This window comes from Erinaceus europaeus, chromosome 1 (genome assembly GCF_950295315.1).
Source record: "Erinaceus europaeus chromosome 1, mEriEur2.1, whole genome shotgun sequence".
NCBI lineage: Eukaryota > Metazoa > Chordata > Mammalia > Eulipotyphla > Erinaceidae > Erinaceus > Erinaceus europaeus.
The window spans coordinates 81,955,257-81,973,580 of record NC_080162.1 but is presented as its reverse complement, the minus strand read 5'-3'; the positions used below and the strand labels follow the sequence as shown (position 1 = coordinate 81,973,580).

The 18,324-nt window shown below is 44.0% G+C and overlaps 1 long non-coding RNA gene and 1 other non-coding gene across 2 annotated transcripts in view; one reads left to right on the top strand and one right to left on the bottom strand.

Annotated features, from left to right (window-relative positions):
• LOC132541902 (uncharacterized) overlaps positions 1–18,324 on the top strand; it is a 74,459-nt gene that overhangs the window by 5,455 nt on the left and 50,680 nt on the right. The window lies entirely within an intron of this gene.
• On the bottom strand, positions 5,560–5,667 carry LOC132542776 (U6 spliceosomal RNA). The gene has a single exon (XR_009553754.1). It is a non-coding gene; the product is annotated as a U6 spliceosomal RNA (small nuclear RNA).

Genomic DNA, 18,324 nt, shown 5'->3' with positions numbered 1-18,324 from the left:
TGCTTTGCTGACAGAGGGACCATCCTATTTCTAGAAGCACACAGAAGACCTGGGTAGCCTGTCAGACAGTGTTGTATGTGTATAGGAGAGGCATTCTACTTCAGGGCAAAAGAGAGTGGAGTTCATGACTTCTGGCTTCTAGTTCACACTTCTGAGAAGTGGCCAGGGAATCAGTGAGATGGGTCCTTGGCAGCTTTTGAACTTAGAAGAAGCTACCCAGAACTGAAGGAAGAAATTCTCCTCCTGAACTGGTGTTAGCTCAGTGGTTCCTGCACTATATTATTTATCTATTTATTTATTTATTTATTTATTTTGCCTTCAGGGTTATCGCTGGGGCTTGGTGCAACACTATGAATCCAGTGTTCCCGGCAGACATTTTTTTTTTCTCTTTTATTGGATAGGACAGAGAGAAATTGAGAGAGGAGAGGGAGACAGAGAGAAAGAGAGACACCTGCAGACCTGCTTCCCTGCTGTGAAGCATCTCCCTGCAGGTGGGGAGCCAGGGCTTGAACCTGAACCTAGATCCTTGTGCATTTAGTACTATGTGCACTTACCCAGGTGCACTACTGACTGGCCCCCCCTTAATTAACTAATTGACTAATTAATTAATTTAAGATAGAGATAAAGAAGATGAGAGTGAAGGATGAGATAGAGAGGGACACACCCCACACACATACATACACACACACACACACCACTGCTTCACCACTTGTGAAGCTTCCCCCCTATAGGTGGGGACCAGGGGCTTGAACCCAGATCCTTGCACACTATAATGTGTGCCCTCAACCAGGTGCACCACCACCTGGCCCCTCCTTGTGCTTTCTGAGAGCACAGCCTTCTATTATGCTGGGTGGCAGGAAGCGGAGGGGTGGGGGTCTCATTCTCCACTGGGTCTCCTGTGCATAGGAGACTTTCAGAAAACATTCCCAGGGTTGAATTAAATAGACTAAACTGTACCCCTCCCCCGACCCCGCCACCATGAACCTTCAGTAAAACTGGTTGAGCCCAAACCCAGCTCTGAATTTAGACTTCAGTAGCTCTCTAAAATGATTTGTCTTTTATGATCAGATCGCCTTCTGTGTAGTTGAAAACCAGTCATGTATATATTATATGATTTTTATTTTTCCAGAGAGGGTATAGGGTATAGACCCAGATGTAATGCCATTGAATAGCTCTTAGAAAGCTGTGGCTCTCCAGTTGGAATGACTGGAAGAGACTACCATGGCAGAGACTGACTCCATCAATTCCTGAGCAGGGACCCCGGACTCCACGAGGTGCACAGGAGCTGTGGGTCTCAAACCTGCTGGTGCAGAACCAGTCTTTTTTTTTTAAAGGGACTGCAGTGTGGGGCATGGGGAGATGGTGGGCACAGGAAGAAGACAGAGGAAAAGTAATGATGAAAGGTGTTGGGTTACTGACTGAGGTTAGAGCCCAGGGTGAGGCCTCATAGAAGAATCAAGGGTTAGCTTTTACTGGTCAAAACCTTCCAGTAACGTAGAATATTCTACCTCACCAAATGCTGTGGACCAAATTGCCTACCCCATGTTTATTACACTCCCAAAATGTGGCTGTGTTTGGAGACAGGGGTTCTAGAGAAGTAATTAATGTTAAGTGGGGTATTAAGGGTGGGATTCTGCTCCAGTAGGACTGGTGCTTTAATAGAACAGACACAAGGGATAAGGAGATAGTGAAGTAGTTACAAAAGATTTCAATCTCCAGCACCACCATAAGCCAGAGCTGAGCAGTGATCTGGTGTCTCTTTTATAAAATATAAATAAGTAAATAAAGAAATAAATACTGATAGTCACCAGAGCTCTCTCATGTCCTTTCTTATGTGAGTACAAGGCAGTGAGAGTCTCTACCAGAAGCCCACTCTGTAAACCTTTATATAGAACTCTCAGCTTCCAGAACTGTGAGAAACTAATGTCTCTGTTCAAGCAACCCAGCCTGTGGAGTTATATCACAGTGCCTGAGCCTATGACAGCATATGACACTATGCCTGTGGCTCCTGGTCAGCACTAGCTTAAGTGGAAGAGAACTTCCTTGGTCAAAGTATCTTTGGTCATCTGATGAAGCTTAATATCTTTTTTTAAAATTTATTTATTTCCTTTTGTTGCCCTTGTTGTTTTATTGTTGTAGTTATTATTGTTGTTGTTATTGATGTCATTGTTGTTGTATAGGACAGAAAGAAATGGAGAGTGGAGGGGACAACAGAGAGGGAGAGAGAAAGACAGACACCTGCAGACCTGCTTCACCGCTTGTGAAGTGACTCCCCTGCAGGTGGGGAGCAGGGAGCTTGAACTGGGATCCTTATGCCGGTCCTCGCACTTTGCGCCACCTGCATTTAACCTGCTGTGCTACAGCCCAACTCCGAAAGCTGAATATCTTATCTCCACACATAGGCATAAAATATGGGACAGGGTTTCAAATCTCTTTTACTCATCCATAGTGAATTCATGGACTGAAGCCTTAGAGCCCAAACTGGAGGCTTTTTCCGGTTCCAAGTCTGTTGGAGTCAGGTGAAATTCCACTGTGTATTTAATTATTTTTTTCTCTTTTTTATATTTATTTATTATTTGGTAGAGAAAGGGAGAAATTGAGAGGGGAGGGGGGTAGAGGGAGAGAGACAGAGAGACACCTGAAAGCCCTGCTTCACCACTTGTGAAGCTTTCCCCTTACAGGTGGGGACCAGGGGCTTAAACCTGGGTCCTTGAGCACTGTAATGCGAACTCTTAACCAGGTGTGCCACCACCTGGCCCCTAGTAATTTATTTTTATCAGAGCACTTCTCATCTCTGGCTTATGGTGCCACTGGGGACTGAACCTGGGATCTTTTGCAGTCTCAGGTATGAAAAATCTTTTTGCCAGGTCAGTTTGCGATTTCCCCACCCATCAACATTAACATTTAGCAAGTACTTATTCTATGCCCAGTCCAAGGATAAGTGTTTTGGTTGTATTCTCATTATAGCATCACAGCCTCTCTGTGAACTTTGGTTTGTGAAGACACTGGGTAGAGCACAGACAGCCCAGGGAATTGACCCAAGGTCTCAAAGCCAGTAGTGGCTTGTTCAGGATTCTAACCTAGAACCAGAATGATCCTAGCCTCAGCATACCAGGTGAGTCTGTCAGGAAGGGCTTGGACCTTGGGTTCCAGTGAGGGGCTGCCATCCTGAGGGGCTTCCACTAGCCAAACATATCTGCTCTTAGGCATTCTCCCTGCACTGATCAGTGTGTTTATCTACCTCTGACCACCCATGTCTTCCTCCTGACTACAGGCAAATTCTCTGAAGCAGGGAGGTGGGGAGACTGAGGCTGGCATCCAGCAGGTGCTTGTGAAGAGCTTGTTGATATCTCTGAAATCTGGGTGAGGCCTTGCCTTCAGGTGGCTCAGTCCTGTGTTCTGGACTTACCAGACCCCAAGGGGTGATTTAACCCTGATAAAGCTTGCTGGAAAATGCTTCTGAGACAATGATTTTTTTTTTTTTTTTTTTGCTAATCTGGGGGTGTGTAAACTCTCACCAGTACTGATTAACTTTATATTGTTTTATTTTATATCTTTAAAAAAAAATCTATCAGCAGATTCTAGATCTCCTGGATGTCCAAAGACTGCTTTAATTGTTTGAGGTCTTATGACAAAAGAACGGAGGGGGGCTAAGTACTAAAGCATAAACAGCCACATCCACTGTGCAAGCGGCGATTTAATTTCAGAACACATCATCCATCACATTAAATGAATCATGTTCCTTTGAAATATCTGTTTGTAGCTTGCTTTGGATCACGTTGACACATTGTCTTGGCTTTGCCAATTGCATAGGATTAAAAGGGTAGATTGGTACCTAGCTTTTGTTTATATATTGTCAGTGAAATTGTAATAGAGATAATCTGTCAGATGTTAGGAGGGGCTGAGAGATTCCCACCTCCCTTTCCAAAGGGACTCTTGTGTTACTCAAGTGCAAGAAGCATGGGCTTAATTCATTCTGACCAAGTAGAAAATAAGCCTCACACATCAGTGCCCCCATGTGCAGCCCCTGCCACCTGGAAGCCCCCCATCCTCACTTCAGCTCTCCCACTGCTGCCTTCAAGGGGAAATATGACAGCATAATGAACAGTTGTACGTCGTGCTATAAAAAGGCAATTAAGGGAACTATTGGACTGGGACAAGCCGGCATGACCTTGTTAATAGCTCTGAACAGAGCTGGGCCATGGGGAGGAGGTGACAGAGGAGGGGGAGGGGGCTTCTGTTTCATAGTGAGGGCCTGAGACTATGCCACCACCTGTGCTCCAGGTACCCAGGGCACTGAGCATGTTGCAATGTCACTCCTCCGTAGGTGCTTCAGGCTCTCTCAGCTTTAGTCTACCCACCAGTAAATGGGGATGAAAACCATCATCCTAGAACTATGTCCCATCAGTGGAATGAACGTGTGGGACATTATTAAGAAACTGTGCTCAGAGCTCAAAAAGAGAGAGAGAGAGAAAGAGACGGGGGGGGGGGTAAGGGGGGGAGAGGGAGAGGGAGAGGGAGAGGAGGGGATTGGGCAGTAGCAAACCAGGTTAAGCACACATGGTGCAAAGGACAAGTACAAGGACCAGAACTGTAGTCCTCCTCTCAGTCATCTTATAGCAGTTACCTCCTCTGTTTGGTCTCACCTCATTCTCTTACTCCCCTCTTCTTTTTGAAAGCCTCTGTTGTGAACCCTGTTGTGGTATCTGCCAGTCTTCACAATGGAGACAGAGAGCAGCACTTCCTGCCCCATCAGAGTGTACACTTCATTCTACTTCATGGTGTTGGTGAAAACAGTTAGCAAAGCACTTGACAGTTAGCAAACACGCAGTAACAGCTTTGGGTTTATTATTATTTTGTATTGTAAATACTTATTTATTGCTTCCAGGGTTGTCGCTGGGACTCAGTGCCTGCCATTTTTCACTTTTGTTGCCCTTGTTTACCATTGCTGTTATTATTGTTGTTGTTATTGCTGTCATTGTTGGATAGAAGAGAAGTGGAGAGAGGAGGGGAAGACAGAGAGGGGGAGAGAAAGATAGACACCTGCAGACCTGCTTCACTGCTTGTGAATTCACACACACACACACACACACACACACACACACACACACACACACACACCACACATGGGTATCTGGGAGCTGGAACCAGGATCCTTTTGCTTGACACCATGTGCACTTAAAACTGCTGCATTACTGCCTGGCCCCCTATTTTAAATATTTATATTATTATTATTATTTTATATTTGTTAATCTTTTTTTTTAAATTTCAAAAAATATTTATTTATTTATCCCCTTTTGTTGCCCTTATTGTTTTATTGTTGTAGTTAGTTACTGTTATTGATGTTGTTGTTGTTGGATAGGACAGAGAGAAATAAATGGAGAGAGGAGGGGAAGACAGAGGTGGGGAGAGAAAGAAAGACACCTGCAGACCTGCTTCACCACCTGTGAAGCAACTCCCCTGCAGGTGGGGAGCCAGGGTCTCAAACCGGGATCCTTATGCCACCTGCACTTAACCCACTGCACTACCACCTGACTCCCTGTTAATCATTTTTTACATACAAACACAGAACACCTCACACATTTGCATGTCATTCTAGCACCGGGGCCATGCTACCCTTCTCTGTGTTGTTTCAGTTTTTTGTATATGTGCTGCTGAAGAAAGCACCAGCTCTGGGTTTTTACACTACATCTAGCACAGTGCCTGACACATAGTGGGTGCTCAGTAAATGCTGGTTGGTGATCAAACCTCAGCTAATCTAATCCCATAACCTATGGAAAGTGGATACTAATACCCACTCTACTCAGTTAACTCAGTAATTCAATAGTCACAACCACATTTTACAACTGTGAAGTCCTACCTAAGTGGGGACTTCCTTTCTTTACCCTCCCGCTCCCACCCTCCACCCTCTGCTATATCTGGCACTCAGATCTCTGAAAGCCCAGAGACCTTAACTCACACCACCTGCATTTATCCTAAAGCAGGAAACCAGTCAGCAATGCCCCCCATCTCCCCCTCCCAACACCCTCAGAGGAAGCAGGGCTAAGAACCAGCCTAACAACAAAGGAGCAATTAGAAGTCATTAAGCTTCATCTAGGGTGGGCTTGGCGATTGGCTGGAAAGCCCCCAGCTTGCTCCTCACTCAACATGAAGAGGGTTTGAACTAGGCAGCTGGAAACCCAGTCCCTCTGCTCCTTCTAGCTCCAAGGGAGGTGGGGAGAGGGGAGGGGCTGTGAAAAGGAGGTGAGGTTCAGGGGGAAACCAAATAATACAGAGATGTGGTGGCCCTCCAGATTTGGGGGGGAGGGAGCACCCCCTGGCATAGAAGGCTGCATTTATGGGCATGCTGATGACATAGGGGTGTTCTTTTTTTTCTTTTTTTTTTTTTAAACCTCATGCTCTTAAATTTAGCACCCTAATCAATACATCACCTCCTGCCCTCCCTTCCTACTTTCTTTTTTTCTTTTTCTTCTTAGTCAGAGTATGGGTCAGCTCTGGCTATTTGTCATGTTTGGCCCTGTATGTTTTTGTTGTGCTGTTTCCCTGACCCCAGTTCTGGCTTGTAGACTTTCTTTCTTTCAACAGGCTGAGGAGGAATCTATTACAGTTCTTTACTGATGCACTGCTCAGCTCTGGTTTATGGCAGGAGATTGAACCTGGAACTTTGGAGCCTAAGGCATGAAAGTCTCTGCATAACCATTATGTTACCTACCCCTGCCCTACTGATACACTTCTTTAAAAAAAAAAAAAAAAAAAGACATGGAGGTGTTCTAAAGCCAGGTCTGCCTTCTCCAAGCACCCAACTGCTTTCACAATGAGAGACAAATCTCTCCACTGGCACAGCCTGCCAGCACAGACCCCCACCCTCCCCTCCCCATGTGCCTGCCCCAGCCTGCCTCAGCCACTTCCTATCCAGCAGCATCTCTTTATTCCTGCTCCAGAGAGTGACCTGCTTCTCACTTCCACTGTCAGTGAGTCTTCCCTGCAATTCAGAACACATTTAAAGGCAAAAGAGCTGAGTTCAAATCCAGCGTCCCTTAGTGTCAGGAATTTAGAAGCCACAAGCCAACCTGAGACAGTAGGTTCCCTTTGAGAGATCTTTGAGTCTAGAGACCACAGACAGGGAAGGATCCTCTAAACAGCACCCAAGCCTACCAGTGTTGGGCCACCCAGACCCAGTCATTGCCTCCTCTCTTTAGCTTTATAATCAAGACTGACTCCAGGTGCTGGTCCTGTAGGTCACCCACCATTCCTCTAATTCACAGTGCCAGTGCTCAAGCTGATTCAGACAAGACTCTGTATGTTTCTTTGATTGTTGGCTTACTGTGGCGCTAGGGATTGAACTTGGGACCTTAGAGCCTCAGACATGAAGGTCTTTTTTTTTATTTATTTAAGAAAGGATTAATTAACAAAACCATAGGGTAGAAGGGGTACAACTCCACACAATTCCCACCACCCAATCTCCATATCCCACCCCCTCCCCTGATAGCTTTCCCATTTTCCATCCCTCTGGGAGCATGGACCCAGGGTCATTGTGGGTTGCAGAAGGTAGAAGGTCTGGCTTCTGTAATTGCTTCCCTGCTGAACATGGGCGTTGACTGGTCGGTCCATACTCCCAGTCTGCCTCTGTCTTTCCCTAGTAGGGTGTGTCTCTGGGGAAGCTGAGCTCCAGGACACATTGGTGGGGTCTTCAATCCAGGGAAGCCTGGCCAGCATCCTGATGGCATCTGGAACCTGGTGACTGAAAAGAGAGTTAACATACGAAGCCAAACAAATTGTTGAGCAATCATGGACCCAAAGCCTGGACTAGTGGAGAGGAAGTGTTAGGGAGGTACTCACTGCAAACTCTAGTGTACTTCTGCTTTCAGGTATATATTTTGCAGTAGTTTATAGATACGTGTGAAGATATGCTCTCTCTCACAGAAACTGGTGTATATCTAGGTTTTGGGACTTTGTTAGAAAGTGAACCACCTGAGATGGAATTAGAGTATACTATGAAAGGAAAGGTCTCACCCGAGTAATGGAGCTGAAGGGTTTTCATTCCACATGTGAAGTCTCTGGACACAGTCTGAAGTGAAGTATGTTGAGGTGGCAATCGTTGTGTTGGTTAGGTTGTGATCAGCGGATGCAATATTATTTGATATGAATTAGGAGAGGCATACGGGAAAGTGGGCCCTATCCAAGGGTTCCAGGACTGGGGGACGTAGGGGCTCTATAGTGGAGATGTGAGGTTCCTGCTGTCTTAGGGTTCAAAAAGACAATCGATAGTTAATGTTATCATCACATTATTTGGTAATTGGGTTAACTTTGAAAAGTCCTTTAGTTATGGTTTGCTGTACAGTACCCAGTATCTTGTATATAGCTGTGCTATTGGATGCTTCTGATCTACTTGGTCTAGGCTTTTGAGAGAGTCCGCATATCAAATACACAGCCTTTATATTAAAAAGATTCAGTTTGTGTTTTGAGAAACTTTGAGACATACAATTAATTTTACCCCTCTCAAATTAATTAACTAGTAATTTATATGTCTACATTTTGCTAGAAGTGTACATAAACACCATTCCCACCACCAAAAGACTGTGACCCATCCCTCCCACTGACTCCCTCCCCCCACTGGCCCAGGAAGCTGCATGTCTATCCCTTACCACAGGGTTTTTACTTTGGTGCCCTAGACATGAAGGTCTTTTGCATAACCATTATGCTAGCCACTCACCTGGCTCAGTGTTCTTTACCAGCATATATGCTACTCCCTCACTGAGCTATTACAAATGCACCCCAACACCAGCATGATGCTGTCTGTCCCCAGAGAAGGGTGTCTTCATAGATCTGCCCCACCCCACTTCCATGGGCATTGGCTCAGCAAGATGGTGGATATTTTATTACTTCCCATCCGGTGGGTGTTTGGGAGGGTTGTAATGCAAATAGAGACAAGGTTGTGTTCATTTTTATTTCTCAGTTTCTTATATACAGGCCTGTTGTTTTAACCAGGCTGGCTTCTCGAGCGGGTAACAGAGACAACCAGAGACACACGGCTGAGCTGAGAATGAAGTTTAATCTTTATTCACGAGCGGACAAACATGTGCTCTCCTGTCTTTCTCTTCCTGCGGCAGAGAGACCCTTAAGCTAATCATGACACAGATCTGTCCTGCATCCTTCTCTCCCGGCTGCTGCGGCCATAACTCAGGAACTAGGTAGCATAGGGGGCGGGGAGAAAGAGAGAGGCTTGAAACTAGCAGGGGCTAAACCACATCTCCTGGGGGGGGGAGGGGAGAAGCGAGACCAAACCAATGTGAAGCATAGCAACACAGGCCTTTGAGCTGATTTTTTTTTTTTCATCATTCTCTGCCTTGTCTGACTCCTCTAAGAGTTGCTTCTTGCTATCTCTAACCAAATAAGCACTACCAATCTACCACTCTTCATGGGAGAGTGCAGAGACTACACAGGAGAGAGATGTTGCAGTTAAGGAAACAATTTAGAAAGCTTGGGGCTTCTGGGAATTTGCCTAATGCTTTCTGGTTCAAGATCAATAGGTTAGATTATCAAGCTCTTAATTAAATGAAGTCCTTGAGAAGATATACCATAGCTTTGCAATAACTTAGTATTCTTTCTTTCCATAGATTACAAGTCCTGGCTCTTCACTTGAGGGGCAGGGGACAGGGAGCTTAATGAGCAGTGACGTAGTGCTGCAGGTATCTCTCTCACTCTCCCTCTCTATCAACCCTGCCTCTCAATTTCTTTCTGGTTCTATTAAAAGAATAAAGGAATAAAAGAAAAAGAAAAGAGAGAAAAATAAATTAAAAAATAATAATAATTCAGGTGAGGTGGATTCCTCGTGCAGATACTGAGCCCCAGAGATAACCTTAGTGGCAATGTAAAATTTTTAAAAGGGGCCGGGTGATGGTACATCTGGTTACCTGACTGAGTACACAGATAACTATGCAAAAGGACCCAGGTTCAAGTCCTTGTTCCCTACATGCAAGGGAGGAAGTTTCACAAGTAGTGATGCAGTGCTACAAGTCCTTCTCTCTCTCTCTCTCTCTCCTTCCCTCTCAGTGCCATTCTGTCCAATCAAAAAAAAAAAAAAAAAAAAGGCCACCAGGGAGCTGTGGATTTATCATGCAGGAACTGAGCCCCCAGCAATAATCCTGGTGGCAATTAATAAAATTTTTTTTCTATTTTTATTTGATAAGACAGAGAAAAATTGAGAGGGGAGGGGGAGATAGAGAGGAAGATAGACACCTGCAGACCTCCTTCACCACTCTTGAAGTGTCTTTACTTGGAGAGCAGGGGCTTGAACCCGGATCCTTGCTTGCAGTACTATGTGCACTTAACTGAGTGTGCCACTGCCTGGGCCTAATAATATATATGTATGTATGTTTTTTTTTTTTTAATTTATATATTATTTATTTATCCCTTTCTGTTGCCCTTGTTTTTTTATTGTTGTTGTAGTTATTATTGTTGTTGTTGATGTCGTTGTTGTTGGATAGGACAGAGAGAAAGAAATGGAGAGAGGAGGGGGAGAGAAAGATAGACACCTGCAGACCTGCTTCACCACCTGTGAAGCGACTCCCCTGCAGGTGGGGAGCTGGGGACTCGAACTGGGATCCTTATGCCGGTCCTTTGTACCACAAGTGCTTAACCCACTGTACTACCTCCCGACTCCCACATTTAAGTATTTTTTAAATTTATATATTTATTCCTTTTTGTTGCACTTGTTTAACTGTTGTAGTTATTATTATTGTTATTGATGTCATCATTGCTGGATAGGACAGAGAGAAATGGAGAGAAGGGGAAGACAGGGAGGGGAAGAGAAAGATAGACACCTGCAGACCTGCTTCACCGCTTGTGAAGCTACTCCCCTGCAAATGGGGAGGCAGGGACTTGAACCAGGATCGTTGATCCAGTCCTTGCTTTGCACCACCTGTGCTTAACCCACTGTGCTACCACCAGACTTCCCTAAGAACCTATTTTTTAAAAAAGAGTATTATAAAAACAAGCTTATCATCAGAACTTCTATAACTTCTGGAAACACACAAGTTTCTACTATGTCCTTAAGAAAGTGATACACAACCAAGCTTTTTGATGGGTGAGAAATACTGAAGGCAGAGTGAAAAGATTCAGAATAACCTGAAATTTTGTGAGTGCATTTGTAATGTTGGTCGTGCAGGCAGAGTATAATGATAGAAGCTATTATTTTCCACTTTATGTATTGACTATATGTATTATTTTAACACTGTAGAATAAGGATGTAATAGTCTACCCTCTAAAGTCAAACGGCTACTATTTATTTAATGTTTTATGTCAAATGCTGTCTTAGTGATTCATCATCACCACCTTATGGTGAGGAAATGGAGATACAGAGAAGTTAAGTACAGCAGTCTCCCAGCCCATGGTTTTAGTTACCCACAGTCAACAGTGTTTTCAAAACACAATATACAGTGAGTTATTTTGAGAGAAAGAGAAAGATAATATTTGCATAGCGTTCATCACAGTAAATTATTATAATTACTTTATTTTACTAGTAGCTGTTGCTAACCTCTTACTGTATCTAATTTTATAAGTTAAATTTTATCATAAAATATGCAGTATATATAGGCCTTAGTACTATCCATGGCTTCAGGTACCCTTTGGGAACCTTGGAGCATATGCCCCATGAATAAGGGGTCCTCCTGTAATTTTTCATGGCCAAATGAGTACTATGGGATACATTTGGGTCTGCATGATTTCAAAATCTCTACTAACTACTATATTATCCCATCGCCTGTGTGCTTCTATCACTTCTCACAACTTTTTGTGAATGTAAAGTAAGGATAAATAAGGGGTTGGGTTGTAGTGCACTTGGTTAAGTGCATGTATTACTATGCACAGGGACCCAGGCTCAAGTCCCTGGTCTCCACCTGCAAAGGGGAAGGCAGTGCAGGGCTGCAGGTGTCTGTCTCTCTTTCTCTTTATATATATCCCTATCGAGAAATTGTGAGAATGTGGTTGAGCTTGGCAGGGACTGACCTGAAGAGTGTATCTATTCTGTCAGTCTCTCTCTACCGAGAGGTTGAGCAAAGAGGGACAGGAGTAACCCCAAAGGTATGCCCTGTCTTATCAGACTCCCTGTCTCACAAAGAACCCTGCATTCCTGATACTATGGCCATTAGATAAAAAGAAAGGGGGAGATGTTGGGAAATTGTGAGGATGTGGTGGAGCTCAGCAGGGCTCATAAAGCACCCTACATTCATGATACTATGGCCTATCTACATAATCATTGTTTTGCCTGAAAGATTGCCACCCATTCCATTCCTTTGATCTATCTTCTTTATACGCTCAAGACCCTCCCTGTCTCCAGGATAGTATTAATCCTACCAGTTAAAACCCTCGCAACAGTTACTAAGGAAGTTCCTACCTTTCCAGCCCCATTTTGCCTTTCTCTGCCCCTTTCCTAGCCATTTCCATTTCCGACTTGCCACTTCCAGGTCTGTCCTTTAAAAGCCTTGGCTCAGGAGTTGGGCTATAGCACAGCGGGTTAAGCGCAGGTGGCACAAAGCTCAAGGACTGGCATAAGGATCCCGGTTCGAGCCTTGGCTCCTCACCTGCAGGGGAGTTGCTTCACAGGTGGTGAAGCAGGTCAGCAGGTGTCTTTCTTTCTCTCCCCCTCTCTGTCTTCCCCCTCCTCACTCCATTTCTCTCTGTCCTATCCAACAACGACAACAATAATAACTATAACAATAAAACAACAAGGGCAACAAAAGAGAGTAAATAAATAAACATTTTTTAAAAGCCTTGGCTTTCTGATCAATAAAGATATTGCATTGCCTCATGCCACATGTTTGGTTCCTGAGTCATCTTCCTCAAGTCACTGAGTGAGTAGCAGTCCAGGCTGGATCTGGTTGCATTCTTTCCAACCCAGAGAGTATGTGCCCGGAAAGAGGCACCCCCACACTAGCCCAGCATATCCCCTCCCTTTCAATTTCTCTCTGTTCTATCAAATATAATAAGTAAAAAATATTTATTAAAAAAATAAAGGTTATGCAATGAAAGGAAAGTTTCTAACCATACAAGCACACATTAGGAAACAAGAAAAAGCACAGATAAACAGCCTGATTGCACATCTTAAAGACCTAGAAGAAGAAGAACAATGGAACCCTAAAGCAACCAGAAGGACAGAAACAACTAAAGTCAGTACAGAAATAAATAACATTGAAAATAAGAAAACTAGGGGTCAGGCAGTAGTGCAGCGGGTTAAGTGCCCATTATGCAAAGTGCCAGGATGGGCATAAGGATCCTAGTTGGAGCCCCCAGCTCCCCACCTGAAGGGGAGTCTCTTCACAGGCAGTGAAGCAGGTCTGCAGGTGTCTATCTTTCTCTCCCCCTTTCTGTCCTCCCCTCCTCTCTCCATTTCTCTGTCCTATCCAACAATAAACAACATCAACAACAACAATGATAACTACAACAAGGCTACAACAACAAGGGCAACAAAAAGGGGGGGGGAAAGAAAATAAGAAAGCCATACAAAAGATCAACAAAAGTAAATGTTGATTCTTCGAAAGAGTGTACAAAATTGACAAATCTTTAGCCAGACTCAAAAAAAAAAGGGAAAAGACCAAATAAATCAGATCATAAATGAAAGAGGAGATATCACAACATACACCACAGAAATTCAGCATATCATGCGAGACTTCTATGAACAACTATATACAACCAAGCTAGAGAATCTGGAAGAAATGGACAACTTCCTAGATACCCACAAACTTCCAAAATTAAGTAAAGAGGAACTAGATAATATGAACAGGCCCATCATAGCTAATGAAATTGAAACAATTATCAAAAACCTTCCCAAGAGTAAAAGTCCTGGACCAGATGGTTTTACAAATGAATTCTACAAAACCTTCCAAGAAGAACTAATACCTCTACTTTTAAAAGTCTTCCAGAAGATTGAAGACACTGGAATACTCCCTTCCAGCTTCTATGAAGCCAATATCACTTTGATACCAAAAGCAGACAGGGACACAACCAAAAAAGAAAACTACAGCCCAATATCTTTGATGAACATATATGCTAAAATATTGAACAAAATTCTAGCTAACTGGATATAGAGTATATTAAAAAGTAAAAAATAATAATAATAATAAAGGTTATAATTAGTGACCCAGGAGGCTGCACAGTGGTTAGAGCATTGGATTTAAAAGTGTGAGGCCCTGAGTTTGATTCACAGCATCTTATATGGCAGAGTGATGCTCCTGTTCTATCTCTCTATCTCTCTTTTTTTTTTTTAACTTTTAAAAGAAATTTCATTATCTTTACTTATTTATTGGATAAAGACAGCTAGAAATCAAGAGGAGAGGGGTCGGGTGGTGGTATGCTGTGTTAGGCACACATAGTATGAAGCACAAGGACCTGGGCGAGGATCCGGGTTCGAGCCTCTGGCTCCCCACCTACAGGGGGTTTCACTTCACAGGTGATGAAGCAGGTCTGCAAGTGTCTTTCTCTCCCTCTCTATTGTTCCCTCCCCTCTCAGTTTCTCTCTGTCCTATTGAATAAAATGGAAAAAAAAAAAAAGGCTTTCAGGAGCTGTGGATTTGTAATGCAGGCACTGAGCCCCAGCCATAACCCTGGAGGCAAAATAGAAAAAAAATAAAATAAAGAGAGAAAGAAATTGAGAGAAAAGAGAGTTATAGAGAAGGAGAGAGACAAGAGACATCTGCAGCATTGCTTCACCACTCTCAAAACTTTCCCTCTGCAGGTTGGGAGTGGGGGCTCAAACCTGGGTCCTCAAGCATGGCAGTGTGTGTTGTCAACCAGGTGTGCCACCACCCAGCCCCTCTCTCTCTCTCTCTCTCTCTCTATCTCTATCTCTATTTTGTGTTAACAAGTAAATATGTCTTTTAAAAATACATCCAAGGGCGAACCGGAGGTGATTACTCTTAGCAGAATAAGTAAAGAGACAAAAGACAACTACTTATATATGGAACCTAGAGAACTGAAACACATGAATTTTCAAACAAACAAGCAAAAAAGTAAACAGCCAGTCTCTAAGACTCTGTGAGAACTGTGGTGGCTATTACTGGGAAGGTGAGGGCATAGAACTTTCATGATGGGGGCAGTGTGGAATTGTACCCTGTAATCTTAAAATCTTATAAGCCACTACTCATTACAAATAATTTTTTTAAAAATCTTGTTTATTTATTTATTTATTTTCCCGTTTGTTGTCCTTGTTTTTTTATTGTTGTAGTTATTATTGTTGTTGTTATTGATGTTGTCATTGTTAGATAGGACAGAGAGAAATGGAGAGAGGAGGGGAAGACAGAGAGGGGGAGAGAAAGATAGACACCTGCAGACCTGCTTCACTGCCTGTAAAGCGACTCCCCTGCAGGTGGGGAGCCGGGGGCTCAAACCAGGATCCTTACACCGGTCTTTGCACTTGGCACCACGTGCACTTAACCCACTGCGCTACTGCCCTACTCTCAAAAGAATCTTTTTTTAATTTATCTTTTTATATAGTTTTATTTAGTAGGACAGAGAGAAGTTGAAAGGGGAGGAAGAGATGGGGAAGAGACATCTGCTGCACTATTTCACCACTTGAATCACAGATAATTTCTTGATATTTTATTTTATTTGAATGAGAGAAGGGTGAACATAGATAGCATAGTGGTTATGCAAAGATACTCTCATCCCTGAGCCTCCAAAGTCTCAAGTTCAATCACAGCAGATTAAGTGCACATGGTGCAAAGTGCAAGGACCAGTGTAAGGATCCTGGTTTGAGCCCCAGGTTCTCAACCAGCAAGGGGGTTACCTCACAAGTGATGAAGCAGGTCTGCAGGTGTCTATCTCTCTCTTCTCCTCTTGGTCTTCCCCTCGTTTCTCCATTTCTCTCTGTCCTGTCCAACAACGACAGGAATAATAGCAATAATACACAACAAAGGCAACAAAAGAGAAAAAAATGGCCTCCAAGAGCCGTGGATTTGCAGTGCAGGCACCAAGCCCCAGCAATAACCCTGGAGGCAAAAAAAAAAAAAAAATTAAGAGTTGGGCAGTAGCACAGCGGGTGGGTTAAGCGCACACGGCACAAAGCGCAAGGACTGGCAAAAGGATTCTGATTCGAGACCCCAGCTCCCCACCTGCAACGATGACATCAATAACAACAAGAATAACTACAACAACAATAAAAAAAATCAAGGACAACAAAAGGGAAAATAAATAAATAAATAAATATTTTTAAAAATTGAATGAATGAGAGAAAAAAACATAGAGAAAAGACCAGAGCACGGCTTAGCTCTGGCTTATGGTGATCTTGGGGATTGAATCTAGGACCAAAGAGCCTCAGGCATAAAACTCTTTTGCACAATCACGCTGTCACCCTAGCCCACAAATACTCTTTTTTCCCCTTTTGTTGCCCTTTTTTTTTTTAAATTGTTATTGTTGTTGTTATCGTCGTTGTTAGATAGGACAGAGAGAAATGGAAAGAGGAGGGGAAGACAGAGGCAGGGAGAGAAAGATAGACACCTGCAGACCTGCTTCACCACCTGTGAAGCGACACCCTTGTAGGTGGGGACCTGGGGCCTCAAACCGGATCCTTATGCCAGTCTTTGTGCTTGGCACCATGTGCGCTTAACCTGCTGCTACCGTCCAACCCCCCAAAATACTCTTTTAAAGTGTGTAGGACATACCTGATAGTATTGTCTGTAAATTATCTAAGATTAATGTCTACAGTCTTGTTACACAAGGCTGCTGGAAAAGGACCACTTCAGAGAGGGCTCTGCACCTGCAGCCCAGAGTCAGAGCAAGGGAGGGATGAGGTGCCCTGAAAAACTCACTGCTTTGATAAACTCACCTCTGTGTCTCAGCCCTTCTCTGGATCCTCTGGAGCTCTCATCTTCTGCTGAGTGAGCCAGGGTCCCTTTGGGAGGGGGAGTCTGTTTTGGTCCCAATTCCATTACACACTTGGCTGAGCAGGGGGGAAGGAGAGCCAGCAGCAGCCAGGCAGTAATTAATTGCCTATTTGGCCTCCTGCTGTTGCCTGGATGGGGAGCACAGGGCAGCCCCCATCTGGGTCTGGGCTGATGATGACTGGGAGGGAGGTATTCATATTTGTCTTGCCTTCACTGTCATCTTGGAGTCCATGCCCATGCTAGCTGGGAAGTGTGGCAGAGTGGATATCCACTTCTATCCACGTTAATCAAAGGACTCCTGAGTCCCTTTCTGTGGTGGCAGAGGCCACCTCCGAGTCACGTTAGGCCACTTTGCTTTAGCCCCAGAGAGGCAGCTCTGGTGAAGGCAAAAGCCCTGGGTTCAGCTTTTCTAGTCACTGGCTCTGTGACACTGGGCAAAACACCTGTCATCTCTGAATAATCACTTTCCTTCTCAGAAAGAGTGGAATGGTGATCATACTGTAGTGGTGGATCATACTGTACTGCGGTTTTTGTACCTCTAGAATCTGCTTCCCTTCCCACTTCATAATAGTCCTTTTCACTTCCTGACCCTGGACCTACCCATGGCACTCAGGACAGAGATGTGACCCAGGCCCGTAGATCAGCAGTCTTGATGATGATACATCTGCAAATAAAATCATTACCATAATCACCGTTGCCATCACCATCATGATTTCCAGCATGGTAGTCTGGGCCCACAGCCCTATCCACAGATGCAACCGGTTTCTCATTCACTTTGGCAGCGGGTTGCAGGATCCCTGCGTTCTGAGGCTGAGTGCATCCTCATTAGACAGATCTGTCTGCAGAGTCGGGTGGTAGAGCAGCGGCTTAAGTGCACGTGGCACAAAGTGCAAGGACCGGTGTAAGGATCCTGGTTCCAGCCTCCGGCTCCCCAGGGAGGTCACTTCAAAGGCGGTGAAGCAGGTCCGCAGGTGTCTATCTTTCTCTCCCCCTCTCTGTCTTCCCCTCCTCTCTCTATTTCTCTCTATCCTATCCAGCAACGTCATTAATAACAACAAAAATAATTACAATAAAACAACAAGGGTGACAAAAGGGAATAAATAAATAAATACTTTTTAAAAATTTAAAAAAGATCTGCCTGGTTAATTAGTGCTATCTGTCCTGGGTGTAGAAGGGGATTGTGCTATCTATGGGCAATACTATTCTCATATCCTGCACTGAAAGTTGAATATTCTGGATTATATGATAATTCTGATATCCTGAGCAAAATTAAGACCTCAAAATAGTGACCCAATGTAGGCCCTTCATAATATGAAGGTGTTTATCCAAAGTCAGAGTTTATGGAAGTTTCTCCTGCACTAGAAGTTGGGAGCATGGCCTGGACAGCAGAGGAAAACCAAGGCCTTCAATAAGCCTCTACATTAAATATATATATGAGATAGGAAGA